General features: G+C 59.3%; 1 long non-coding RNA gene across 2 annotated transcripts in view; it reads left to right on the plus strand.

The window, feature by feature from the left end:
* LOC132677190 (uncharacterized) overlaps positions 1 to 27,401 on the plus strand; it is a 59,734-nt gene that overhangs the window by 20,843 nt on the left and 11,490 nt on the right. The window contains exons 2-4 of one of the 2 annotated variants that reach the window (XR_013552595.2): positions 17,967 to 18,105; positions 18,523 to 18,757; positions 20,586 to 21,196. This is a non-coding gene — a long non-coding RNA (uncharacterized LOC132677190). Of the gene's footprint in view, positions 1 to 17,966; positions 18,106 to 18,522; positions 18,758 to 20,585; positions 21,197 to 27,401 lie in introns of those variants that run through there. The other variant, XR_013552596.2, reaches the window with a different exon arrangement.

Genomic DNA, 27,401 nt, shown 5'->3' on the forward strand with positions numbered 1-27,401 from the left:
ACCATAGGACATGGCGATCTGCGTACCCACCGTCGAGGTTGGCCTCGGCCGGCCACTTTTTAATGACTGTGCGATATTCCACGACAGGACACGTACCTGGACGTGAAGCACCTGCCCTGTGCCCGGGGGCCACGTCCGGGAACAACCAGCCTTGGCATTCGCTGAGGGTCTGACGCACAGCACGTCAGGATGCATCGCAGCGGCGGCCAGGGGGAGAAGTAAAATTTCTAACCGTGCGAACGCGACGCCAGCAGCCTTCCTGGGGGCTCAGCGCACCTCGCGGGGGAAGGTCTCCCTGAGGACTTTTGGCCCATCGGTTCGGGACCCTTTCGCTTAGTAGGACGGAATCCCCAGGGCATCCCCGCCCCCGTCCCCCCCCCCGCCCCGTGGGAAACCAGCACCGAGCGGTCCCACGCTTTCTACAGACACATCGACTATTCCGCGCCGACCCCCAGCCCCCCTTTTGGGGACCCCCCCCCCCCCACAGCCAGAGCAGCCCCTCTGCTTCCCAGTCTCGCGGGCCCGCGGACCGGTTCTGACCTGCTGCAGGCCTCAGTGTTCTCGTCTGTCAAATGGGACGAGTACGTCAGCCTCCTCCCTCGCGGGAGGGATAAGCCATACCGCGGCACGCTGACAGGTTCTGGCGCAGAGTCAGGGCTCCAGGGCGATTTTATTCCTGGTCCTGGAGCCGGGGGGACTGGCCGGGCCCGGGGTAGGAACTTTCTGGCAGAGCAGGGAGCACGGGGAGGGGGGGGGGGGATGTGAGCCAGGAAAGTGGGAAGGCACCCAAGACAAACTCTGCTGACTTCAGGGTTCCGCTGCAGCCCGCGGCCCCCGTCCAAGCCCAGGCCGCCTCCGTCAGCGGGAACAAAGGGTGACCTCCCCGCAGGCTCCCTGATCCCACGGGGACGGCTCAGCGTCGCTGTGCTGAACTCGGGTTTCCTCTCTCCCCGGGGCGGCCCCGGCACACCCGCCCCGATGAATCGACCCCGCACCACATTTGGCCGAGATGAGCACCCCCGAGGCCGAGTCGCGGGGGCCGGGCCTCGGCCAGGCCGGGGCGCCATCCGGGAGCAGAGCTGCAGCCCCGGGGCCCGGCGGTCTCCCCCGCCCCGACCCCGAGTCCCTCCCGGGGCGGTCACTGCGAGGACGAGGTCCGCCGCGGCGGGGGCCTGGAGTGGCGGCTAGCGATCGGAGCGGAGCTGAGGACTTGGAAATTTCCACGCGGCGCCGGCCTCGGTGTGGCCCTCCCGCCTCCAACCGACAGGCGATCTTTAGATCGCGAAGCATGTGCAGTCAGGACTCAGTCAACGCGATTCGTTTTGAGCAGCTGCTCCGGGCCGGGCCTCGGGGACCGCGGCACACAAGACAGGTGCGTGCCCTGATTTCCTGGGGCCTCCGGCCGGCCGGCGGGAGGCCCCAGTCAAACCAGAGCATGGCGGGGCTGGGTCGGGGGGGCGAGGGCTTCGTTCAGACGATCCGGTAGGCGAGGGAGTTAAGAGTCAAGAGGGAGTCGCCCCCACCCCCACGTGTGGAAGCAGAAAGAGGGACAGTGACCAGCCTGGGCGAGGAGGCGGAGAAGTCAGAGCCCACGTGCGCTGCCGGCGGGGACAGAGACCCGGGAGGCCGCTGGGGCCTCTCCTCCAGAGGTGACGCCCGGACCGGCCGTGTGACCCGGCCGTCCCCCTCCCGGGGACTCGACCCAGGGCAGGTGGAAGCGGCCGTGCGGAGCCGGGCGTGCAGACCTCCGCAGCAGTGCCGTTGTCCCCGGGAGCCGGAAAGTGCCCGCGACCCAGAGACCCGTCAGCGGGTGAACGGATGGACAAGACGTGGGCCCCACCGCGCGAGGGACGTGGGCCGGCTCCAAACAGGAACGGAGCCCTGACACGGGCTGGGACTGCATGCTGCGTGACTGCGTTTACGTGACGTGTCAGCAACAGGGACGTCGCGGAGACAGGAAAGGAGATTCCGGGTGGCCGGGGCTGGGGGAGGGAGAGTGGGGTGACGCCGAAGCCCGCGCGGTTTCGTCCGGAGGTGATGAAAACGGCCTGAACTACGTATGTGATGCTTGTGAAGCCATTAAAAACCGCCGAGCTGTGCGCCCTAAAATGGTGAACGTCACCATACGTGGATTATATCTTAACATCAGAAACAAGGCAGAGGAGGGGCGCCTGGGGGGCCCCAGTCGGTTGAGCGTCCGACTTCTGCTGAGGTCACGATCTCGCGGTTCGCGGCTTCGAGCCCCGCGTCGGGCTCCGTGCTGACGGCTCGGAGCCTGGAAGCTGCTTCGGGTTCCGTGTCTCCCCCTCTCTCGGCCCCTCCCCTGCTCACACTCTGTGTCTGTCTCTCGATAATAAATAAACGTTAAAAAAAAATTTTTTTTTTAATAAATAAATAAAAGCAAGGCAGAGGAAAGAGCCGGGAAATGGGAGCTTTAGATGTTTCACAGCTTTCTCCACTCAGAAGTCCTGGAAAGTCTATACGGTATTCATGCCTTTGAAACTTTACAGGCTTTCAAAGCTGGTAACTGCAACCTCTTCTTCAAGGTCTTCTTGCCGGGGGTTATTTCTGTGGCCCGGACCGTCCAGGGAAGGGGCCGGTACGTTTTGAGCACAGTTGCGCACAAACACAGGCATGTCAGGAACAGCAGGGAAGTCTGAGATGGCCACCTCTTTGTTTCTCTCTGGAGGTCTAAACACCATCCAAATCTTTCTGCCCTTCAAAGCCAGCCCTTGCTGGGTCCTCTCAGTTTGAATGTAAGCCTTTTCGTGAAAGAGGTTAGAGAGGGTACTGCCACGTACTGTTGGGCGGGTTGTCCACTGTGCAAGCGGCGTTTATTAAACGTTGCTATATACCAGAAACTGTACTGAGCACTTTACCTGTGATGAACTTTGCTTAATCCTCACATTCACCCTTCAGTGAGGGTTACTATCCTCCGTTTATGAAGACAGGAGCCTTGGGAAGTTCCATGATTTCCCCCCAATTCACCCTCCTTTCCCGGTGGCTTTGGGAGCGATGCAACTCTGGCGGGAGCCTGGCCTCCCCAGGCCTCCCCACAACCCCGGGAGCCCAGGGAGCCTGCGCCTGCCCGTAGCTGAGCCTTCGCTGCCGGAAGGGCAACGGTTAAACCCTCGGGCCAGGGATCGAGCGGACCTGGTCCAGCCTTGCTGACTCTGTTTTTGTGGGAGCCGTTTAATCGCTCTGGGCCTCGATTTCCTCATCTCTAAAGTGGTCGGTAATGATGTCTTTCTAGAGTTGCTGGAAGGACTGAACGATTTTACACCCGCAGGAAACCCCCGGTCCGTGCTGAGGCTCAGAGTCACGGGTGGGCTGCATTTCCCGCCAGTCCCCGAGGGCGGGGGGCTGCGCTGTCTCCTTCACGGCGGTAGCCGGTGCCCGGTGCAGTTCCTGGCTCGAGGTCAGCCCGTCGGTAACAGTTTTTGAACGAACGAATGAATGAGTGCTGCTCAGCGCAGGGGCTGGGCCCACACTGCGGGATGGAAGTCGCCGGGAGCCCCGGTAGGAGAGGCCACGGCCCCCGGGTGCCCCCGCCCGGGCAGAGGTCGGCTTCTCCGTGGGTGGTCCCGCCCTGGAGCTCGGTCAGCGCACAGCCCAGAAAATGCGGCTGGAGGGGCCGCCACGCGGTGGGGGAGCTGAGGGAGGAGGCCGGCCTCTCCAGTTTCGCCCCTGCCAGCACCCGTGACCTTCCCCACCTGGCCCTGTCCATCTCACCGGCGGCCCTGGCCGCCAGGGACCCCGCGGGGCCCGCCCGGCTTGCCTTTCTCACGGAGAGGGACACCTTCTCCGTCTGAACTTTCCTCTCCGGCTCTCAAATTACATTCCATTCACAAAAAACAATCTAGATCTTAAGACGTGTGAGCGCATTCTAAGGCAAAAAGCGAGGTGGAAAAATGTGGTCAGAGAGCGAGCTCGCTGGGATTGGGGCACAGGAAGTCGCTACGCCCTCCCCCTCTCCACCCACCCACACACACATGCCAGCTGGGAAGCCTTCCCATCTGCTGCGTGGGTTTCCAGCCTCAGAGTTGCCCGCTCGGTGGAGGGGGTTGTGGGGGCTGAGCCAGGAAGGCAAAGAAATTTGGAGGACAGTCATTCCGTCCATTCTTCTTGGCCAGGGCTGCTGGGTACAGTTGGGCAGGTTGTTCACTCTGTGAGAGTGGCTGGCTGCATTCCACGAGCCATGTGCCCTGGCCTGGGACTCTGTCCCCCGGCCGGAGCATCTTCCCCTCCCCAACAAAGGTACTTCTGCACAAGGGGTGCCCGGGGGGGGGGGGGGTGTCAATCAGCCAAGCGTCCGACTTCGGCTCAGGTCACGATCTCATCGTTTGTGAGTTCGAGCCCCGCGTCGGGCTCTGTGCTGACAGCTCGGAGCCTGGAGCCCGCTTCGGATTCTGTGTCTCCCTCTCTCTGTGCCCCTCCCCTGCTCACGCTCTGTCTGTCTCCCTGTCTCTCAAAAATAAATAAAAACATTAAAAAAAAATATTCACAGATACTGCTTGGGCTAGTGATCCTGGCTTCTGTATCTTTACTTCTTAATTTGCCTAAAACAGAACTTTGCTAAGCGTGACCCCCCCCCCCCCCCCCCCCCCTCGCGCGGATATTCCCCATGGCTCTCATTGATCTACCGGCCAATGATAATAACACCCGCCTTAACTGACCATTCTCTATGTGCCCAGATGGTGTTCAGGGATTTTGTATACAGGGTTCCTTCCCCACGAACACACACAATCTTTATATTATAAAGTATAACATGTATACAGAAAAGTACGTAAAACTTGTATATACTGTTTAACAACTTATAGAGGTTTTTTTCTCATTATTTATTTTTGCAAGAGAGAGAGAGCAGGGGAGGAGCAGAGTGAGAGGGAGACCCAGAATCCGAAGCGGGCTCCAGGCTCCGAGCCATCAGCACGGAGCCCGACGCGGGGCTCGAACCCACGAACCGCGAGATCGTGACCTGAGCCAAAGTCTGATGCTTAACCGACTCAGCCCCCCAGGCGCCCCAACACTCTTGAACCTCACAGCAGCCCTGTGCGTAGCTATTACCATCCCATTTTCCAGATGTGGAGACAGACGCAGAGGGGGTAACTTGCGGGCCTGAGATCGTCCAGTAAGGGGTTGGGGCGGGATTTGAACCCCGGCCTCTGGCCGCATAAACCCATGGGAATCCCCTGCTGCTTCGTCTCGGGGCGTCCTCACGGCAACCTGCTTCTCTCCTTGTCCCCATTTCCCAGACGGGACACTGAGGTCACAGGCATGGCTCGCTTGTCCAGGCCTCCGTGCTTACACCGTCACCCAGTCCCTGTGCACACGGTAGGTGCTGAATGCCTCTCTTCTGGAAGGTTGCGGGTGCATTCGAGCCCAGCAGGGGCCAACCCCGGCTCCAGGCAGATTTGTGAGCGGCACGGGGACCCCGCCCGCGTGGCACCTTCCTCGTGCCCAGGAGAGACTTGTTTCGGGGCCGAGTCCCAAGGATGCCAGCTTTCTCTCGCGCCGCGTGGCCGCTCGCGGGGGCCTTGGCTGCGCACCCCTTCACCCCGCCGAGCTCTGCACACAGTAGGGCCCGCGTGGAACAGAATTTCACACGGGGCGGGGGTCTCGGCAGCTGGAAGACCGGCGCTCAAACCCCAGCCCCTGCTCTTGTCGCCCGGAGAAAATTACGTCGCTGCCCTCCAGCCGCCTCCTCCCGGTCCCGTGCCCGGGGAAGGCGTCGGCACACAGTAGGCATGTTTCTTTCCCGGACTCGAGACGCCGGCAGTGGCGGATCTGGCGGCCCGAACAAAACCAGAGACGGGTTTTCACATGGAGTCCTTATCCACGTGGCCCCACAGGCTTATTCCTGTTCTGGGATTTTTTTTTTTTTTTCTTTTTTCTTCTTTTTTTTTCCCCGTCGCATCTGTCAGTATCATAAATACTTGCAAGGGCAAGAAAAAAATTCCCCCAGACTTTACGTCAACACAAACAGCCCTAATTGGTCCTGGAGCCTCATAATTCTCCGATTGTCTTGACCGTGTGTATCTGGGAAATTCACAGCAGTAAAGGTGAAGGGTGTTTTCATCCGTGAATGGATGTCTTCAACTGAAATTCGGCTCCAACCCCTCGCCTTGGGGCACTTTTTCTGTGTGTGAGCAGAAATCGGACTTATCGCTTTCTTAGGGGAAGGAGAAAATGCATGAATATTGAATTATTCGGCTGCCAAGAGGGGAGGGGTAGGAGCCAAGTGAATGGAGAACCGGGATTTTCTTTGCAAAGGCCAAGGCAGGATCCGATGTAGCCCTTCGGATCTGTGTCTGTCCTCCCCCGCTGCGTCGTGTTGGGGGCCACAGGCTGTCATGTTTCTGCTACCCCGGCGTCTCTAGTTTTGGAAAGGATCAGCTGTGGGCGAGTTTGGGTAATTTCCGGTCTGTTCTTCTGGGCTCCTTGGCATATGTTGTTCTGCTCGCAGCAAACCTACGAGCAGGGGTGGTGTAGGCGGAGCCAGCGTAGGGGAGAGGGGAGGGGAGGTCCACGCAAGGCTTTGGCCAAAGAATTGCCAGCCCGGAGGGAGGGAAAGGGGGTGGGGAGCCTGCGGCCGACCTGTGGCTGATGAGGCTAGAACATTCTGCAACGTGGAAGCCAAAACATTCCGGGAGAAACATTCTGTAGCTTCCAGCCTTGGAAGTGCAGGAAAAGGATTTCCTCTTCGGGCAGCTTCTGGGGGCTCTGGGGACGGCCCCCACCAGTGGCAGAGAGGGGCGGGGGCGGGGGACAGGAAACGGGGTCGAGAGACTGGGCAGGCCCAAATTTGGAGATACGCAGGGGCAAGAATTTCAGCCCCGGTGGAATAGGGCTCTGTAAACACAGAGCGTCCTCCTGTGACTGTGATCCCGGGGGCAGCCGCCTCTGCTTCTGGGACGGGTAAACTGAGGCACCAAGCTGCCTCCGCTTTGCAGAGCGAGTTTCCAGGAGGGCTGCATGGCTGCGGAGAATGACCACAAGCACGTTTCCCGAGCAGCAGCCGTGTGCACGGACTTCTGTTACGCTCCCGGGTCCCTGGCATATGCCCCGCAAGGGACAGGCCATCAGGTCCCTAAGACAGATGTGGACCTGAGGCTCAGAGAGGTGAACAGTCTGGCCCAGGCTCCTTACAAAGAGTTTACGTTGGGGCGCCTGGGGGGCTCAGTCGGCGAAGCGTCGGACTGGGCTCAGGTCACGATCTCACAGCTCATGAGTTCGAGCCCCGCGTCGGGCTCTGCGCTGACAGCTCGGAGCCCGGGGCCTGCTTCTGCTTCTGTGTCTCCCTCTCTCTCTGCCCCTCCCCCACTTGTGCCCTCTCTCTCTCTCTCTCTCTCTCTCTCTCTCTCTCTCAAATAAACATTCAAAAGAAAGAAAGAAAGAAAGAAAGAAAGAAAGAAAGAAAGAAGCTTAAGTGTATATGAAGTGCAAAGGCATTCTCTATAAACTGTTGAACATAAAATAATGAAGAATTCAAAATTGTCATACCAACTGTTAGGAACGATTACGACCATTGCATTACAGGGACTGTTAGATCGAGTTCCTCTGTTGCTGTCTGGCAGAAAATTGACATAATTGATGTGCACATAGCCCAGCTTTCCCATCAGTAAGGCGATAATAAACATACAGAAATATTTGTTTAAATTATAAAGATGTCCCCGATGCAAACAGCATCCCCTTGGATGTGGTTCTTTGCGCATTGTGCAACCTAAGCAACTGACCCGTGGCAACCCTGATGATAAGCAGCCCTGATGCATAAGCAGATTTGAACTTGGGACCGCCTTCCGGAGCCCGGGTACCCCACGGGCTCATCCCATGATTTAATTGGCTTGTGACGTGGCCCCACCCCAGTTTCTAACCTCAAAGACAAACAGCAGTGACGGGTCAGAAGGGCATAAAAGGAATAGCGGGGGAGGGGATGATACAGCTGGCCCTCGAACAACGCGGGCTTGAACTGCACGGGTCCACTTAGGTGTGGCGTTTGTTTCCCCAATGAATACAGTGCTATCAATGTCTCCTCCTCATGATTTTCTTTAGAGTTTTTTTTTTTTAACGTGCATTTATTTTTGAGAGACACAGAGAGATAGAGCGTGAGCGGGGGAGGGGCAGAGAGAGAGGGAGACACAGAATCCGAAGTGGGCTCCATCCAGGCTCCGAGCCGTCAGCCCAGAGCCCGACACGGGGCTCGAACTCACGGACCGCGAGATCGTGACCCGAGCCCAAGTCGGACGCTTCACCGACGGAGCCCCCCAGGCGCCCCATTTTGATTTTCTTAATAACCTTTTCTTCTCTCTAGCCTACTTTATTGCAAGAATACAGCGTATAACACACATTACGTCCAAAATAGGTGTTGATTGGTTGCTTCTGTCATCGGTGAGCCTTCTGTAGGCTCTTAGTGGTTAAGTTTCGGGGGAGTCAAAAGTTATCCGTGGATTTTCGCCTGCAGGGGTGGGGGGGAGGTCGGGACCCCTAACTCCTGTGTTGTTTCCAGGGTCAACTATACATACAGTTGCTATCACTCCCTCCCCAGTGCTGGTACAGGGCCCGGCATACAGTAGGCGCTCATTAATGCAGATCGAATGAACCACTGTGCTTATGCGCGAAGGCTAAGGCCGCCTCCCCTCCCCTCACGCCTTGTCTGACGCCCACGTGGCACCGAGCCCGGGGACGGTGGCAGATGGAGGGGCCACCGTGTGAAACCCCACCGAGCCAGGGGAATCGGAGCCAGCTCCCACAGGCCCCGGGACACCGTGGACCGTGTGAAAGCCACCAGCCAGAACCTCTTGTAATCAGGGACAATGCTCGGCCCTCTGTCCCGAAGGACATCCCGGGGTCTCCGGAGGCCAGAACGCCCTTGCCAAGTGGCCTGGCCCCCTGCCCGCCCAGCACCGCCTTCCAAGGGCGGGACCCACCTGGCGACTCCTTCCTCCCAGCTGCTGGCTCCGGGGGTTCCGGCCACACCTTTCCTGTGGCCGCCCCTTCTCTTCCCGGCCCCCACCCTGCTGGCCGGGCCGCTCCACTTTCTGCCCGCCACCACCCGCAGGCTGTCAGGGCAGTTCCCCATGGAAGGAGGTGACGAGCAGGGAATTGAGCACAGGGGTGGTGCTGGCTGGGGCCCGGGTGCCTGACTCGCTTGTCACGCTTGGCAGGGGTGGGTGTTGAGAAGGGGGGGGCTCGTCCGTGTGGGTGCCCTCCTCCCCGACTTGCTCGGGCTTTGCCCAGCAGCCCTGAGGCAGCTGTCACCCCCACCTGCCACATGGGGGACGTGACTGAGGTTACCAGCTGCGGGCAGGGTTTAGGCTCAGGCACATCCAAGGCGCCCGGGGGGCTCAGTCGTAGGTGCACGACTCTGGGTTTCGGCTCGGGTCTTGGTCGCACGGCTTTGTGGGTTCGAGCCCAGCGTCGGGCTCAGCGCCGACAGCTCAGAGCCCGCTTGGGGCTCTCTCTCCCCTCTCTCTGCCCCTCCCTGTCTCATGCTTTCTCCCTCCCTCTCAAAATAAACAAATAAACTTTAAAAAATGTCTATCTTTGGGGCGTCTGGGTGACTCAGTCAGTTGAGGTGGCCGACTGCGGCTCAGGTCACCATCTCACGGTTCGGGGGTTCGAGTCCCGCGTCGGGCTCTGTGCTGACAGCTCTGAGCCCAGAGCCTGTTTCGGATTCTGTGTCTCCCTGTCTCTTTGCCCCTCCCCCTCTTGCTCTCTGTCTCTCCCAAAAATACATAAACATTAAAATATAAGTAAATAAATGAATGAAATAAAAAATATATGTATCTTTCAAAAAAAAAAAATGCTCAGACACGTCTGCCTCCCAACCGGGAGTGACTGACCACGCGACCGTCCTGCCTCACAGAGGCTCTGCAAACCCCGGGGCTCCGCGGGGCCCAGCATGTTCGGGCCGCATCTGCGCCTGGTAGAGATGCAGGGGTCACGGCCGGATCCCCACCCCCCACCCCTGCCCACCTCCTGGCTCCAGTAATACCCCAACAACGCAGAAAGTAGAGTGGCCTTTGCCCAAACGGCAGTTCTTAGGGGGAGGCCACAGCGACTACGTTGCTTCCTTCTGAAGTTTCTCCAGGATGGACGCTGGGGGTGGGGGTGGGGGGGTCACCACCTACACCTGGGGGGCAGACGTCTCCCGGGAGCCGGGCGGTCAGGGGAACGTGGAGCGGAGGGCAGGAGGGGCGCGGAAGCGAGGAGAAGGGAGGCAAGGACCGCAGTCAAGCCACAGGACCGGGGGGGTTACAGGTTACCCAAGACGCGGGGCAGCTCCCGGGGGCGGGTGTCTGTCCCTCCCAGCCCCCCCAGCAAAGCCTAATCAGTCGGAGCCACTGTCCTGCTGAGGAAAGTCCTGCCGGACTGCTGACCACCCCCCCACTTTGGCCTGGGGGTCAGGAGCGCCGCGTCCGGGCCTCAGTCCTGTCAGGCATTAGCAGCCGTATTCCTGAGCAGATTCATCGCCACTCAGACCCGCCGTCTCTTCGTCTGAAAAGTGAGTGCGACACAGTCCCTGACTCGGGGGTGCGTGGTGGGGAAGGGACAGTGGTTGTGAGGAGGAGAGAAGCTGCCATGATGGAATCAAAGTGCTTCTTGGTGTTCCCACAAGCGGGAAAGAAAGGAAGGAGGTTCAGGCCATCCCCAAAAGGTCAGCGCGAGGGTTAAGGGAAAGAATCCTCTGTTTCCTCCAGGACTTGGCCTTGGTTTGGCCCGCTTCCTGCTCCGAGAGGGCCGCGCAGGCCTGCCCTCATTTAACTTCTCCACCGTTCAGCGGCTTTGCCAGGGCCTGACCCGGCGAGGTTGGTCTGATTGTCCTCAGCCTGCGTTTTAAAGCGAAAATAGGCAGGGAAGCTGCAGGACCTGCGGAAACGGTCCCCCTCCTCGCCGCAGTGCACGCGGCAGCTGCCCCCCCCCCCCGCCCCTTCCAGACGCTCCCATTCCGTGGTGCTCTGATGCTCCCGGTCAGTGGGTCACCCGGGGTGGTTCCTGTGCCCACAGGCCCGGCGAAGGAGCCAGCGTCGCGGCTCCAGAACTAGAAGCGGCCCTGCAGAGACCCCTTGGGGCTCCGCCTGGCTGGCGAGCGGGCGCGGGCACCGACCTGCTGCAGGAGCTCTGGACCCCAGCCCCCCTCCCCCTCCCCCGCCCCCGCCCGCAGAGCCGTTTTGGGGAACAGGAACGTCATCCCGGTATTGCATCGCGCAAGGTGCAGGGCTCAGGCTGGTACTTCCCCGCACCTCCGCCCACCTAGGAAAAAAAATCTCAGGGAAGGACTTCCGATTGGTCCTCCTTAGGTCACATGCCCCTCCCTGCACCAATCGCAGTGTCTGGGAGAATGGCAAATTGTGATTGGCCAGAACCGGTCCTCGTTGCCTAGAGGCAAAGGCAAACTCTGGTGATTGGCACCTGCCCCCTGAACCTCAAGGTCGGGGCCAGCAGAAGCCCATTCCCCAAGGTCGGGGCCGCAGTGTCACCGGCAGGGAGTGGGGGTTCTGGGCAAACCCTGCCAGATGGCCACACCCAGGCCATGTCCAAGGTGGGGTGAGGGGAGCGGGCTGTGTGGGGTCGGTCAGGCAGGGGGAACGCACCCCCCCCCCGCCCCCCAATGGCTCTGGGACCCCCCCCCCTCCTTCTGCCATGTGTCCACAGAGAAGGGGTGTGGTGACGCCTCCTGTGCGGTCGCGGTGCGGTGGCCGGGCTGTCCCGATGCCCCGGGCCTCCCTTCCCCGCCGCTAGAGCACACGTTGCAAACATCTGCCCGGCAGGGCGGCTGCTGGGGGTCGCCTCCTGGAGCTCCCCGCTGCTGACAGGAACCAGCTCTCGCCTTTTTATTACCCGCAGCGCACATCTGGGAACACTCTGGATCAGTCTGGTCGAGCCAGTGGGCCGAAGAGCTGACTCCCGGCCAAGCTCACGGGGCGGGGGGAGGGGGGGGCGGCGGTGGCGACAGCCCGGGTCTGGGAAGCGCCGCCCCCCCTACGCACCCCTCCCGCAAAGCTGCCCCGTGTGACCGCTCCTGGCCGGCTGCCACGGAGGCGGTTGTGTAACCAGCCTCGTCCAGGAGGGAGGGGACGGCCTGGGCCCAGGGCGGGGTCCCCCCGGCCAGGCTGGCCTGCCAAGCCCAGGGAGGGGGCCTCTGGGGTGGTTTTAGGTTGGGGACGTGATGGGGGGGGGGTGCTGGGGCTTCTCTGATTAGGGCTCAGCAGTGGTTACCCCTCCCCCACTTCCTCCCTCGCCTCCGTGTCTCTCCTCTCTCCTCCCCTCCCCGAGACTTCGCGTCTTCTCCTTGGAGGAGCTCGGCCTTAAGCCCCACCTTTGCAACTGAGCAGGGGGCAAGATCCTGAACAAACAGCATTATTTTGGACACACCTAGGCTTTCTGCTGGAAGACGACAGGGGGTGGCGGATGGGGAAGGGGGACAGCTGCGGTCCCTACCCGCGGGAAGGGGGACAGCTGCGGTCCCTACCCGCCCCCATCACGTGTTGCACCCCTTCCTCTCGGGCCTCTAAAGAGAGAGAGATGACCCTGCAGCCTCCAGAACTTTCCTGGTGCTCCCGGGCCGTGACGCTGGCTGCCGAGTTGGACACGGCTGCAGAGAGGGCTTCACGGACCCCCCAGAGCTGTGAGCCACTGCCAGCCGCAGCCACAAACCCCCCAGTCCCGGCCAGCTGGGTGCTGGCAGCCTGTGGCTTCCTGGCCGTCTGTCTATCCATCCGTCAGTCTGTCCATCTGTCTGTGTGTGGCACCCTCCTCCCGTTACCTGCTGAAACCCCCACCACCAGGACACTTTATGTCGTATTTATTTTGTTTACAAGTGACAACTCTTGGGGCGCCTGGGCGGCTCAGTCGGTGAGGCGTCTGACTTCGGCTCAGGTCACGATCTCGCGGTTCGTGGGTTCGAGCCCCGCGTCGGGCTCTGTGCCGACGGCTCGGAGCCTGGAGCCTGCTTCCGATTCTGTGTCTCTCTTTCCCTCTGTCCCTCCCCTGCTTGCTTTCTCTTTCTCTCTCTCTCTATCTCAAAAAAAGAAACATTAAAAAAAATTAAAAAGAAAAATAAAAGTATCAGCTCTTCGGCAAATGGAAAGCCTCACCAGGGAAGGCTGGCTGGCCCCGGGGGCGGCAGGGCAGGGCTGTTTGTCCCGTCTCCTCGAAGCCAGGAGAGCAGAGAAGTCCTGAGGCTCTCGGCCATCTCCCAGGCTCAGCCAGAACGTCCCCTTCAGCCGTGTATTCGTTTTTGGTTTTGTTTTGTTTCGTTTCGGTTTTGTTCACAGTGACCGAATCGTCCCGGGTCGAGGCCCGTGCCAGGTACCTGGATTATAACAGTGCCGGACAGAGTGTCCCTGCCTCCTTCACTTTACTGGCATGTTAGGAATAAAACAAATCCAGTCAGTGAATGCAAGTCATTATGATTAGGGTGGGCCTATAAAGAAGCTAGGCACCAGAACCCATGAGGCCGAGATCAGCCTGTTTCAGACGGGTGGGGTGCCTCTAACCCCCGGGCCGGGCAGGAAGAGAGGTCTCCCCTCGTGAGTAGGGGAAACGATGCTCCAGGCAGTGGGGAGATCACGTGCAAAGGCCCTGAGGTAGAAAAGGCTTGGTGGGGTCTAGGGCCTGAACGGAAGCTGTGGGGCTTTGATGGAGGGAGCAAGGAGAGAGGAACAGGAGGGGGTGGGGGCACAGGACCTGATCATGGGAATCCCGTGGGCCCTGGCCGGGACCTTGAGCTTTGTTCGAAGAGTAGAGGGAAGCTATTCCGTGGGCCGACGCAAGGGAGCGTCACCATCTGGCCTGCATTTTAGGAAGACCACTCTCCTAAAGACAGAGCAGAGAGAGCTCTGTCTTGGGACAGAGGTTGGGAGGAGCCAGCCATAATCAGGGAAGCAGAGGTGATGGTGGCCTGGCTGGGTAGAGGCCCTGAGGTGGGACAACAGGTTAAGCCAGGAGACCTCAGAGTCTCCACCCTCGTCGGGGCCTAGTTAGCAAGGGGAACAGTCAACCATGTATTTAAATACAAAATATAGGAGCAGCTGTGGGGGGCTGCAGGAGTCCTTAATGAGGGGCACCTAACCTAGTCTTGGAACAATCAGGAGGGCTTCCTGGAGGAGGAGACATCTAAGCTGAAAACGGAAAGATGAGTAAGAGCCAGGAGAAAGGGGGTTGGCACAGCGGGAGTACGGTGTCCCAGGCAGTGGGAACAACCCACGCAAGGGCTGGAGACAAGAGGGAGCAGACACCTTCGAGGGCCACGGAAGGTCAGCGTCCCCAGGGCAGAGGTGACGAAGGGACACCGGGGACCCAGGAACCACTGGGGGATTGAAACCTCAGCGTCACAATCAGATTCCAGTTCAGAGACATCTGCGTCTTCTGTATCTTCATCGGATTTTCTTTTTAATGTGTATTTATTTTTGAGAGAGAGAAAGTGCAAGGAGGGAGGGGCAGAGAGAGAGGAGAGAGAGAATCCCAAGCAGGCTCAGCTGTCAGCGCAGAGCCCGACGCGGGGCTCAAACCCGCGAACCTCGGGATCCTCCCCGGAGCCAAAGTCGGAGGTTTAAGCGACTGAGCCACCCAGGCGCCCTTTTTTTTTTTTTTTTTAATCGAAAGGGGAAAATGTATAATCTATTTGACTGTGAAAGCCGTTGCACGAATAGCCTGGCTTTAAAAAATATTTAAAATATTTTCAACAACCAAATCTCTCCCTGCGAGGTGCTTTCGGGCAGCAGGGGAGGCTGGTTGGTGATGTGGCCTCCCGGTCCTACAAAGCGGCGTTTGGAGAAGGGGCCTCCGGGGAAGGAGAAACACAGATCCTGGGAAGAACACCCACAGCTATCGAGAAGGCCTGTCGCTGTCACCCCAGGGCTAAAACTGAAGCATTAAGGAGCCCATCGAACTCAACCTTGGCCTGCCGTCTGCTGCGGGCCCAGCCCGGGGAAGGCAAGTCCCACAAAGGTTCGACGAAGACGCTGCATTCGGGGAGCGGAGACGTGCTCATTTCTTTCCCTCTTAACACTGCCTCCCACCCCAGGGATACCTGGGGGGCTCGGTCGTTTGTTTGAGTCAGGATCCAACTAAGGTCCACGCCGTGGAGGGTTAATCTAACATAGACGCTTAACATACAGACCGTAGGCTTCTCCTTTGTTCCTTTCTGTCCCTCTCTTTCTCTCTCCCCTCTCTCTCTCTCTCCCTCTGTCCCTATCTCTGTTTCTGTCTCTCCTCTCCCCCTCCCTCTCTGTCCTTACAATGTATTTATTGATGGAACAGGGTTGTTTGTCTTGGGTGGGAGTCTATTTTCACATGGTCCCTAAGTAGTAATGCACATATATATTTATACGTGTGTGTGTGTGTGTGTGTGTGTGTGTGTATGTGTGTGTGTGTTTAAAAACCACTGCACTAGGGGCGCCTGGGGCGGGGGTGTTCGGTCGGTTGAGCGTCTGACTCTCGATTTCGGCTCGGGTCGTGATCTCATAGTTTTGTGGGTTCGAGCCCCACGTCAGGCTGTGGGCTGACAGCTCACGGAGCCTGTTTCGGATTCTGTGTCTCCCTCTTTCTCTGTCCCTCCCCTGCTCGCACTCTCTGTTTCTCAAAAATAAATAAACATTTAAAAATATATAAAAATAAAAAATAAATAAAGGGGGGGGGCAGACTGCAGGACCATGAACTCCGCCTGCAGGAAGGGCATGGGGAAGAGAATTCCCGTTCTCTGAGCACCCCCTTGCCCAGAGGCTTTGTGCGTGTTCAAGGTGTCGTGGCATAGTGGCTGAGAGCGTGGCTGTGTGAGCAGTGTGGGCCGTGAGGGGCATCGTCCACACGGAAGTTAACGGGGATACCTGGGGGGCTCGGTCGGTGAAGCATCCGACTCTTGGTTTTGTCTCTGGTCATGATCTCCCGGTCTGTGAGTTCGAGTCCCACACGGGGATTCTGCTCGGGATTGTCTCTCTACCTCTCTCTGCCCCACCCACACACTCTCTCTCTCTCTCTCAAAATAAATAAAGTTAAAAAAAAAAAAAAAGAAGTTAATAATGATGGGGCCAGCTAAAAGTTGATCTGCTTTTCAATTTGTAACAGTGTCACTGAGGTCTAAGTCACAGGCCACACGGGTCACGTGTACTCGATTCGGTGTTTCTTAGTATAGTCGCAGATTGTGACGCCTTCACCACCAGCTAATTCCGGAACATTTCCGTCAACCTGGAAAGAAATTCTCTATTCTGTTCTCACCGTCCTTCCCCATTTTCATCCAAGTCGGTATCCCTATGCTACCTGTAAGCTCCCCCCTGTCCCTTGGGATTGGCCTACACTGGCTATTTCTCCAGACAGATGGAATCCTACCGTGTGTGGCCTTTCGTGACTGGCTTCTTTCACCCCGTGTGATGTTGTCAAAGGTCGTCGGTGGTGTCCTTTCCTCTTTTTTATGGCCGCGTAATATTTCAGTGCGTGGCTAGACCATTTTGGTCGATCCGTTCATCCATTGATGGCCGTTGGGTGGTTTCCACGTTGGGCTATTATGAACAAGGCTGTTGGAATCGTCTGCGTATAGGATTTTGTGCGGGTGTATGTTTTCAGGTCTCCGGGTTGCAGGGTCATATTATAAGTCCACGTTTAGCCTCCTGAGGCTCTGCCAGGTTCTCCAGAGTGGCCGCCCATGTTACACGCCTCTCAGCCGTGTGTGAAGGCTCAATTCTCTCTACGTCCTCACTAACCCTTGTTTCTATCTGCCTTTTTGGTGACGGCCATGTGTTCTGAATACAGGTCCCTTATCAGATACGCGATTTGCACATATTTTCTCCCGCTCTGTGAGTTGTCTTTTCACTTTCTTGGTGGTCACCTTTGGAGTGGGAAAGTTTTCAGTTCTGACAAAGCTCGATTTCCCTGTTTTCTCTTTCGTTATTTGTCCTTTCAATGTCATTTCAGAGAGCCATTGCGTAACCCACAGTTATGAGGATTTTCCCCTAAGTTTTCTTCTAAGAATTTTTTTTTTTAATGTTTATTTTTAAGAGAGACAGATAGAGTGCGAGTGCGGGAGGGGCGGGGGGGGGGGGGGGAGACTCAGAATCCGAAGCAGGCTCCGGGCTCTGAGCTGTCAGCACAGAGCCCAACGCGGGGCTCGAACCCATGAACCCCTGAGCTAAAGTCAGACGCTTGACCGACTGAGCCACCCAGGCTCCCCTCTTCTAAGAGTTTTTTAGTTTTATCCATTTTGTCACGTAAGTCTTGGATTCCTTTTTAAGTTTGAGTGTATGGTGTGAGGTAGGGGTCATGCTCCATCCTTGTGCATATGGCTGTCGAGTTATCCCAGCCCTATTTGTTGAAAAGACTATTCTTTTCCCCATTAAGCGATCTTGGAACCCTTGTTGAAAATCGGTTGACTGTAGAGGTGAGGGTTTTATTTCTGGACTCTCGGTTCTCTTCCATTGATCTATGTGTCTTCCCTCACCACCCAGCCTGAGAGACTGTAGGTTTGCGCCAGGTTTTGAAATCAGGGCAGTGACCCTCCTCCAGGTTTGCTCTTCATTCTGGAGATTGTTTTGGAATTTCCCCTATGAATTTTAGGTTGAGGTTTTTCAGGCTCTTTTTTATTCTAAATAATATCACTGGTAAAATCTTAAGCGTGGGGCCCAAGCGCCAACGTGCCCGGGTTGATGCCTTTGGTCCTACTGCTTACTAGCTGTGTGACCTTGAGCAGGTTAATGGGCCTCTCTGTGCCTCATCCATCTCAGGCGTACGATGTGGATGATGAGTGTTCCTGCCTCGTGGGGCTGGCTGCCACAAAGATGAAATAAGCCAGGACGGGGGAAGGAGATCTTGGCGTATAGCACACTGATGGCCCTTGGCGAGCTTTAAAATATACTCTTACCGGGTCCCCAACCCCAGAAGGTTCGATTTGATGTGTTCAGGTGCAGCCTGGGAAAGGTGTTGTGGCCTTTTTTTGGTTTGTTTTTAGTTTGCCTTTTGTTTTCTTTAACTCCCAGGTGATTTTACAGGGAAGCGCGTTAAGGACGACACAATCATCCCCGCGTGGCGAGGCACCTGTGCACTCACACCAGGTTCGGGCTCCGGGATCCAGAGAGGACACCTCCCCTGACCTCAGGACGCCCGACAACTTGGCAGGTGGGCAAAGAGACACGCGGCGAGGAGATTCAGTACGGTGAAACGCAACGGTCACGACACAACGCGAAATACGGCGACGTGACCTGACATGAATGTAAACGGTCTCGTCAGAAAAAGTTCGGGAACAAGGCGAGCCCCGGGGGGACAGCGCACGGAGACCACCGGTCCAGAGTCCCCCCTCGTGAGGTGGTGGAGACCGGAAATGGCCACGCCTCCCTCCCGGGCCGGCCCTGAGGACTGAACCAGGCGTCCACGTGGGTGCGGCCGCCCTGACAAATCGGCACAAGAGGTGTGGCCGGCGACAACACCGATTTATTGTCTTGCCGTTCTGGGGGTCAGCAGCCCTAACACGAGGGTGTGGGCAGGACTGCGCTCCTTCTGGGGAATCCAGGGGGGACTCTTCTGCCCTTTCCCCAGGGCACCTGCACTCCTGGGCTCGAGACCTCTTCCCGAATTCTCAGGGCCAGCCGAGAAGCACCTGCCCGTCTCTTGCTCTCTGACCCTGCTTCTGTCACACGTGTCTTCTGACTCGGGCTCTCCTGCTGCCCTCCTACAAGGACCCTCGTGACGACATGGCCCCCCCCCCCCCCCAAGCCGGGACGTGGTCTCCATCTCGAGATCCTTCCATTACCTCTGCGAGGTCCTTTGGCAGGTAAGGTCACGAATTCGCAGGTTTCGGGGTTTCGGGTGTGGATCTCTTCGGAGCTGTTGTCCTGAGGACCACGACGGTGGTGGTTAGCACCTGCCGATCCCGTCTGACCTGCCTGGCAGCCTGTGTACCAACCCACAAGGCCGCTCTCTCCAATTCGTCAGCGGGGCACCAGAGGCCCCGGGTCACCGCAGCAGAGGCAGGACCAGCCGTGCGCGTCTTCCCTGTGGGAACGACCCGGGGGGTGTCAGGCCACATTTGACTTAGAGGAGCTGTCGGAACCGATCACGATTAGCACCGAACAAGCTTGACCGACGATCGGAGGCGAGATAGCGAGAGGGACGGTGGTCTCCCAGGCAGGCGGGATGGTGGGGCCCAAGGCCTCAAGGGGTCGGGGCTGGAATGTTTGGAGACAGAGAGGGGCCTCGCTGGAGAGAAGGCTCCCATCGGTGGGGAGGCCTGAGAAAGCCTTGAATACCGAGCCTCGGTGTCTAGACTGGATCCCTTGGGCAGTCGGGAGCCACAGAAGGTGTGTGAGCAGAGGAGTACCATGAGGAAGGGGGCTGTTAGGAAGGCTGTCCCTCAGAGGCCTAAATGCCCTCCCTTCACCCACAGCAACCTTTCTACCCCCGGCATCCCTGGGGACCGCCTGGCCCTGTCCCTTTGGGAAGAATTAGGTCCACTGGCACCTCGTTCCTGTGCTCGGGGACCACTTGGCGGCCGGAAGCAATGCATTGTCATGCTGGCCTCCAGGATTTCCTGCAGCAGCCCAGGGGCCGGACGGGGCTTTGTGGAAATGCTCCCCGGAGAGCCCCGTGCTGCCCGGCCAGGGTCAGGGTCAGGCCCAGCAGGCGGCAGAAGGGGGGGCGTCGCTCAAAGCAAAGGGGACCTTGGGGAGAGGGCCTATGCAGGAAGTGGGTGCTCTCTGCTCATTGGGCCTCGGGACCTCCAGGGCCCTGCCCACCGGCCTCCAGGCTCTGGGTGGGGGCCGCCCCCCAGCATCCTCTGCAGGGGGTGCCGTGGCTCTGACGGTGGCAGGCTCTCCTGACCCCAGCTGGCCGTCGGCTCGTCTGCTCTTTGCATCCAGCAGACATGACATCTGGGACCTCAGGGACCTCAGGACGTGTCCCCCTCCTCATCAGAAGGGCCCTTTGGACCCCCCTGCGCCGAGAACATGTGAGGCTTGTCACTCCTGGCCTCAAACTGCTTTTGGCTGAGAGTAAGGACACACGCTGGCCAAAACGGAATTATATTTATACAAATAGTGTCCACCCAGTGCCGAGCGGCCAGGAGGGGCTCAATAAATGGGCGTCGGGGGACGGGGGGTGGGGGGGTGGGGGAGGGGAGGCATCCAGCCAGCCCACCACGCCCCCAACCACGACAGGCCACCCCCTGAAAGGCTCTGTGGCTCAAGGCTACGATACCCCAGGGGCCCGGCCTGCCTCCCTGCAGCCTCCAAACCCCAGCCAAGGCCACATAACGTGTCCTGTCGCCAAACGTCCTAGGCTCGTCCGCGTTCCCTGTGGCCTGGATCTGGACGGGGCCCCGGTGGTTCTATGAGAAGCCGGCTGGGGCCTTAGCACAGGGCTCCGGGCGGAGGTGGGGGTCAGCAACCTGATTCCTGCCCCAGGGTGACTGGGGAAAACACCTCTTGAGCCCCCAAGCCTCTTTGGTGCCTCTGTCCCACCACCGGCAACACACCCGGCACCCCCCCCCCCCCGTTGTGCCCACGCACATGCCTGGAGCCCGGGGACCTTTGACAACAGCTGTCATCCGATTCCCGTTACTGCCGAACAGGGGACCGATTGGGGTGTTTCTATCCACCTTCCAGATGCCTCTGAGCCCTGCTTGTCTGCCCCATGGACCAGAGTGGAGGGCAGGTGGGCAATGTGGCTGCGTGACCTTGGACGAGGCCCTGTCCTGCTCTGAGCAATGCCGGCTCCCCGGGAGAGTGCCCCCCCTCCCCGCCCCCGCCCAGTGGTGGGGCCCGGAAGCTCTGGGTCTCCCCCGACCCTCGGCCCCGCTGGAGAGAGGAGGAGAGGACAGCCGTGGGCTGTCTGTCCATTGCCAGGGAAAGCCACCTCCTCCTGGCAGTGGGCCGGGGTTCATTCACCTTGGTGAAAACAAGAGCTGCCGTTAACTGGTCACCTGCTGTGGGCGGGACCGTGTCAGGCCACCAGCCTGGGCGTCTTATTTGGCCCTCGGCGTCCTGACAGCCAGGTGCTGTCATTGGCACTTTACAGACGAAGCCCCTAGACTCAGGGAAGGGTCGCGGCTCACCCAACGTCACCCAGCTGGTCAGGTGGGGCTGGGCTAGAAGCAGGGACATCGGTCGTCCTCTTTCTGTGAGGGCGCTGTGGATTCCCCCCCTCAGCGGGGGCACAGTGCTGTCCCCAAGAAGGTTCTGGAAAAAAACCTAAGCAATAAACGAAATGATTTCCAGCGGGGGGCATGCTACGTGGGGGCATCTCCAGGAGGCGATCCGAGAGTACCTCTCGGAAGAGGTGACTTTCTCGTTGATGCTGTGCTGAGCTTGAGAACAAGTGGGAGCTTTGCGTCCAGAGGGCATGAGGCCGACCCCCAGGGCCGAGAGGGTGGGGAGGCCGCGTGTGGTCCGGCTAAGCCCACACTGCACCGGGTGCTGTGGGAGAGACAAAGAGCCCTAAATCAGGTTTCCTGCCTTTGAGGAAATTCCAATTAGATGTGAGGTGCGATGCAGAGGCGTGATAAGTGGCTAACAATGGCAGGCAGGGGAAGAAAGCTAGTAGGACTAGCCGGTGAGGGCACGGGAGCCCAGAGGTGGCCGAGGCCCCGCTTGGGCTCTCCTTCAGTCCTCGGCGCTGGGCAGGCTGGGGCGGGGAAGGGAGGGGAGGTGTGGTCAGGACCCCAGGGGACGTCGAGGGCAGGGTACGAGTGTCCTGTGGCTGCTGTGACAACCGGCCACAGTCACGGTGGCTTCAAGCATCACAGACGTATCCTCTTACGCCGCTGCGGGTCGGGCGCCTGACGTGGGTCTCGCGGGCCAGCTGAGGCTGGCAGCATAGCTCGTTCCTTCTGGGCACCCCAGGGGAAATCCGTGCGCCTACTTTTTCCAGCTTCCAGGGGCCACTGCCTTCCTTGGCCTGCCGCCTCGCCCTCCGTCTTTAAAGCCAGCCTCCCAGCGGCCTCATTTTCCCTCTCTCTGCTTCTGACTCTCTGGCCTCCCTCTTCTAAGAACCTCGTGATTGCACTGGGGCAACCCAGATACCCAGGCCAGATCCTTTCACACTTAGGGGCAGACGGCCCATCCCAGGTGAGCAAGGGAAGGATGTCCCAAGAAGGGCGATTGTGGGGACAGCAGCAGTGGGGATGTCACTGCAGCACACGCACACAGCAGGCGCTTAATGGATGGATGTAGAATGGATGAACGAGTGGGGTGTGGTGCGGGGGAGACAGCCGGAGGCCCGGGGTCCCACGCGAGGGAGAAGTAAGGGCAGCCGAGCTGTGCCCACGGATGGAGCTGCTGGCTGGGGTTGGGGATGGACAGAGCCCCCCCACCCCCACCCCCCAAAGGCGCCCTTTCCGCCATAATGGCCCTTGAATCTGACCAGTGACCTCGAGCCGGCTATGTACCAGCCCGGGTCTGCTCTGGGGGGGGGCAGCCAGGACTCACACCGTTGAGGGGCCGTATGACTCCTCCCCCACTGATGGAGGGGCCGTGCCCTCGACAGCACGGGCAGTGGTTGGCTGAGTCTGTCCTCTCTCTGCCTCCCAGCCCGCTAGCTCGGTGCCGGGCGATCGGACCCAGGACTGTTGAGTCAGGATGCCCCCAGGCTAAGTGATGGAAATCTCAGCGCCACCCCGCCCCCAGACCCGCTGAGTCAGACCCTGCGTGTCTTTTTTTTTTTTTTTTTTAAGTTTATTTATTGATTTTGAGAGAGAGAGAAAGAGAGAGAGAATCCCAAGCAGGTTCCGCACTGTCAGCGCGGAGCCCAACACGGGGCTTGATCTCATGAACTGTGAGATCGTGACCTGAGCCGACTGAGCCCCCCAGGCGCCCCCAGAATCTGCATTTCAGTAAGGTTTCCAAGTGCTTTGGCTCCTGCCTGCCTGTCTGACCCACAGAGAATCGGGAGGCAGAACAGGGCGACCCCCCGCGGGCCGGGGGGCCAGGCGGGGGGACAAGCTGAGCCGTAGAAGGCGGTGTGCCTCTGGAGGGGCGGGATGCAGCAGGCAGACGTCGCCGTGATGGGGCAGGAGCAGCGACACCGATCACATGGTGTCGGAGGCGCCATCGTTGTTCCATTCTCCAGATGGACGGAGTGAGGCCCGGTGGCTTGCCTGACCCCGCTCAGCTCGTCTGTGGATGGGCCAGGATGCAAATCCAGAAATCCTGGCTCGAGGCCTTGTGTGGAGCCCATCTCCAAAATGCCTCCCTGAGGCACCAGGGAGCCACAGACGGTTGGAGGGCAAGGGAGCGATGTGAGCAAAATGGACTTTTTTGGAAGGCCGAGTGGGGCAGCGGCGTGCTGATGGGTTGGCTGGGGGGGGGGGGGAGCCCGTGTGTGTGTGTGTGTGTGTGTGTGTGTGTGTGAAGGGCAGTGGGAGGTGGGGGTGGGGTGGGGAAGGGGAGGCCCCCGCGGGACACCGGCCTCCAATCCAGGCGGCAAGCGGTATGACCGCGTGGGGCGGGGCCGGCGCGGCTGAGACGCGGCCAAGAGCGAGGTCTCGGGACAACCGCCAGGGGGTCGAGGTGGCCACCTAGGGCCGGGCACGAGAGGCCGATGGCTGAGTCCACGGGAGAGGTTTGGCCACCTGGAGACAGACGCCCACGCACGCGGGTTTCCCTGGCTTATTTCTCGCTGTGCTTTCCTTACCTCCTCTTTCCCCGCGACTTGGAACAGACTGGAGTCCCTGGGAACTTCCTGTTGCCAGGCCGCCTCGCGGCCCTTCCTTCTGGCTCGGCCGGGGGGGGGGGGGGGGGGGGGTCCCAAGCAGGCCACATCCTGCCACCCGCTGGGAGCTCACAGGGACACTGCTTGGCTTCCCCTCCCCTCAGATCTATTAAATTCCAGAGGGCAGAGGGCGGCCTGCAAAGGGGGCCCGGGGCACATGTGCCCCTCCGTGGAGGCCCTGAGCCCCCCAGATGTGTGTCCTGCCTGGGGGTGCGGGCCGGCTGACCGTGGCGGCCTGCTCACCTAGCCCCACGGGCTCACAAGTCTGCCAGCCTGGGCCGGTCGGTGGCTGACCTTGGGCGGGTTCCTCAACCTCTCCTGGTTTCCTTCTCAGTAAACACGGGGAGATTAATAATAATAAATGTTAAAAGATTCCCATCGGATGGGATTGTTTTGAAGATTTCTTGAAGATAATGAACGTGAAGGTCAGAGTAGCATTATAAACACGCTCATTACCATTTTTTCCTGGCAGGGATTGGCCTGAGGGCCTGGGGAGATCGTGGTCAGAAAGCTAGCTACTCGGGATTAACAAATGTTGGTTGAGCACCTACTACGTGCCAGGCGGTTGGTTGAGTACCTACTGTGTTCCAGGCCCGGGGGAGAGAGCCATTCCTGGGAATAAGCAGACAAGAGCCCTGAACATCTCAGTCCTTTATCCTGGGCACTGGGTGCCCAGCCCTGCGCTCAGTGCTTCTGTGGGCCATCTTGTTCACCCTCCCCACCTTCTTCTGTGAAGAAGGCGTTATTCCTGCCAGATTTTCTCCCCTTTTGAAAGTTGGGGCAAAATTCACATCATCTAAAATTCACTATTGTAACCATTTTATTGTATTTTATTTTTTTAAATGTTTATTTATTTTTGAGAGAGAGAGTGTGCCAGCTGGGGAGGGGCAGAGAGAGAGAGAGAGACACACACACACACACACACACACACACGCACAAAATCCCAAGTGGGCTGTAGATTCTGAGCTGTCAGCACAGAGCCCGACGCGGGGCTCGAACCCACGAACCGTGAGAACGTGACCTGAGCCAAAGTCGGAAGCTTAACGGACGGGGCCACCCAGGGGCCCCTTCACCGTTTTAATATGCGCGATTCTGTGGCCTGTGGGGCATTCTCCGGCTTGGGCAACCACCTCTGTACCTAATTCCAGAACATTCCATCACCCGGAAAGGAGACCCTGTGCCCAGCAGCACTCACCCCCGCCCCCTCCCCAACTCCCGGCCACCGCGGTCTGCTTTCTGGCTCTAAGGATTTGCCAGTTCTGGACAGTTCATGCCGATGGAGTCCCCCACGGCGCTCCCTGTGTGTCCGGCTTCCGTCGCTCAGCGGGGTGTTTGTGCCGTCCGGCCACGCCGTAGTGGGTGTTAGGACTTCGCACCTTTTTACCGCCGAATAATGCTCCGCCGTGTGGATAGACTCCGTTTTGTTTATCCATCCGCCTGCTTGGGGGCGTCTGAGTTGTTTCCACTTTTTCACCCCCATTTTAAAGACAATTGGAAACCGCAACCAAACCCGCTATTGGCCTAAGGGCCACACCTGCCCGTGACCCAGAAATTCCCCCCCGAGACCTTCACCCGAGAGAAACGAGAGCGCGTGTGGACACCAAGAGCTGGTAAGCCACACCGGAAACAGGTCAGATGTGCAGGGACAGGGCGAGCGTGCCGTGCTCCTCGTGGGGCAGGGTCCTGGCCCTCCACAGAGAGGGAGGGGTGACAGAGTCCCCCGGGGCCTCGGAACGATCTCAGAAACCCGACGCGGAGTGAAGGAACCCAGACCCGAGAGTGCGGGTGGCTCCGTTTGTACGAAGTTCTCGAAAAGCCAGACGTGCAGTGACAGAGAGCAGATCAGTGCTTTTCAGGGGCCGGGGAGGGGCACCAGGCAAGATTTCGGGGGTGACGGAAGTGTCGTTTGGATGGGGGCGGCGGCCACACAGGTGTATACGGGTGTCAGCCTTGACTTATTTTTTTAAGTTTATTTATTTTGAGAGAGAGAGAGAGAGAGAGAGAGAGAGAGAATCCCGAGCAGGCTCCGCACTGCCAGCTCGGAGCCGGGTGTGGGGCTGGAATTCACAAAGCGTGAGGTCATGACCCGAGCCGAAATCAAGTGTCAGCGCTTGACTGACTGGGCCCCCCAGGCGCCCCTGAACTTACTTGAAACGGACCCGTCTTAGCGAATACACCGCGCCTCCGTAGAATCGGCTCAAGAAAAGCAGCTCTGTGTCCCTGCCCCCACACCCACAGTCCTTCCTGGCCCCACTCTGGTCCCCGTTCTCCGGACGGGGCAGGCTGAGCCCCTCTATTCTGCCCGGAGTCTGAGTCTGCCCCAAGCTGAGCCCGCGGGGCCGGCACGTAGGAGGTCCTTCTGCCCGAGGCTTGTGACCCCCCTGATATACCCTGGATGGAGCGTAGAGCCCAGACCCGGAGGCTCCATGTAGAACCCGGGCCCGAGGCCGCACCCTCCCTGGGACCGGTGGCCAGGCCTCCGTCTGGACCCTGGGGGCCTGACCCCCGGCATTCTTCATGCTGGTGGTGTAGACATGTCCGCACGGCGGGGCGGTCAGCCCGGTGGCACCTGCTGAGGCGCATCACTTCCCCCTGGCGGGTCCACGGCCACCCCCTCTCCACCTGGAAAGGAGGAAACTGAGGCTCCGAGAGGTGCTGTCCGTTGACCCGGGTCTGTCAGCGGGCGAAGGCAGAGCCGGGGTTCTGACGTGCAAGGAATCGGCCCGAGCAAGTGTGGGTCAGAACGTACAACGCTGATGTCGGGGACGGTCTGGGCGGCCGGGGCACCCGCAGTCTCGGGTCACCGCCCCCGGGACGGCCCCAGGGTCTACACCAGCTGCTCCCCCAACAAGGGGCCGATTCGAGGTGATGCGGGTGACAGGCTGGCAAGGGCCGTGGACAGGTCTCTGTCGGGGAGGTGCTGGGTCGCCGTGTGTGTGTGTGTGTGTGTGTGTGTGTGTGTGTGTCTCTCCCTGTGTCTGTATCTCTGACTCTGTGTTTTACCATGTAGGTGAGGTCGTTTTGTCTGTCTGTGCACCCACGTCTGTCTTTGGATGTCTCTGTCTCTCTCTGTTTCTATCCATCTCTGTCTCTGTATCTGTCTCGTTTTGTTTCTGTACCTCCTACTGTCTCTTTGTTTCTGTTCTCTCTCTCTCTCTGCCTCGGTCTTTGATGAGTGTCTGCCTTTCCCTGACTGTCTCTCTCTGGTGTCTGTTTCTGTCTCTCTGTAGCTCTGTCTCTCTCTGTAGCTCTCTGTCTCTGCCTCTCTCTGGTGTCTCTGTCTGCTTCTGGCTCTGGTGGGAAGAAAGCCCTTCTCAGGGCGGGGACCCGAAGGAGGGGACGGGCCTGCCCTGACCTGGCGCGGCTCCTTCCCAGGCCGGCTCTGGCGCCTGTGGGCCGGTGGGAAGAGGCATTCGGCCCAGGGAGGCCAGGGCCTGGCAGGCAGGCCTTTCCCGGGACGGGCCCTCCCGCTCCCCGCCCCCCTGCAGCTGGCTGCCTTTCCCTCTCCCTGTGTTTCCAGGGCCCTGAGCACTGGAGGGAAGGCCCTGAGTCCGTTTCAAGGGCTCCCACTCTGCGTGTCCTGGGGCCCTTTGGGAGGGGGTGTCCAGGCCCGGGCCCCACCCCTTGGTGCAGCCTCCGGCCTCCCTTGTCCCCTCATGGGACCTTCCCAGTCGAGTGCCCACCATACTCCCCTTCTTGGCCCCTGTCTGGAT

Source organism: Panthera onca, chromosome E2 (genome assembly GCF_046562875.1).
Source record: "Panthera onca isolate mPanOnc1 chromosome E2, mPanOnc1 haplotype 2, whole genome shotgun sequence".
Lineage (NCBI taxonomy): Eukaryota > Metazoa > Chordata > Mammalia > Carnivora > Felidae > Panthera > Panthera onca.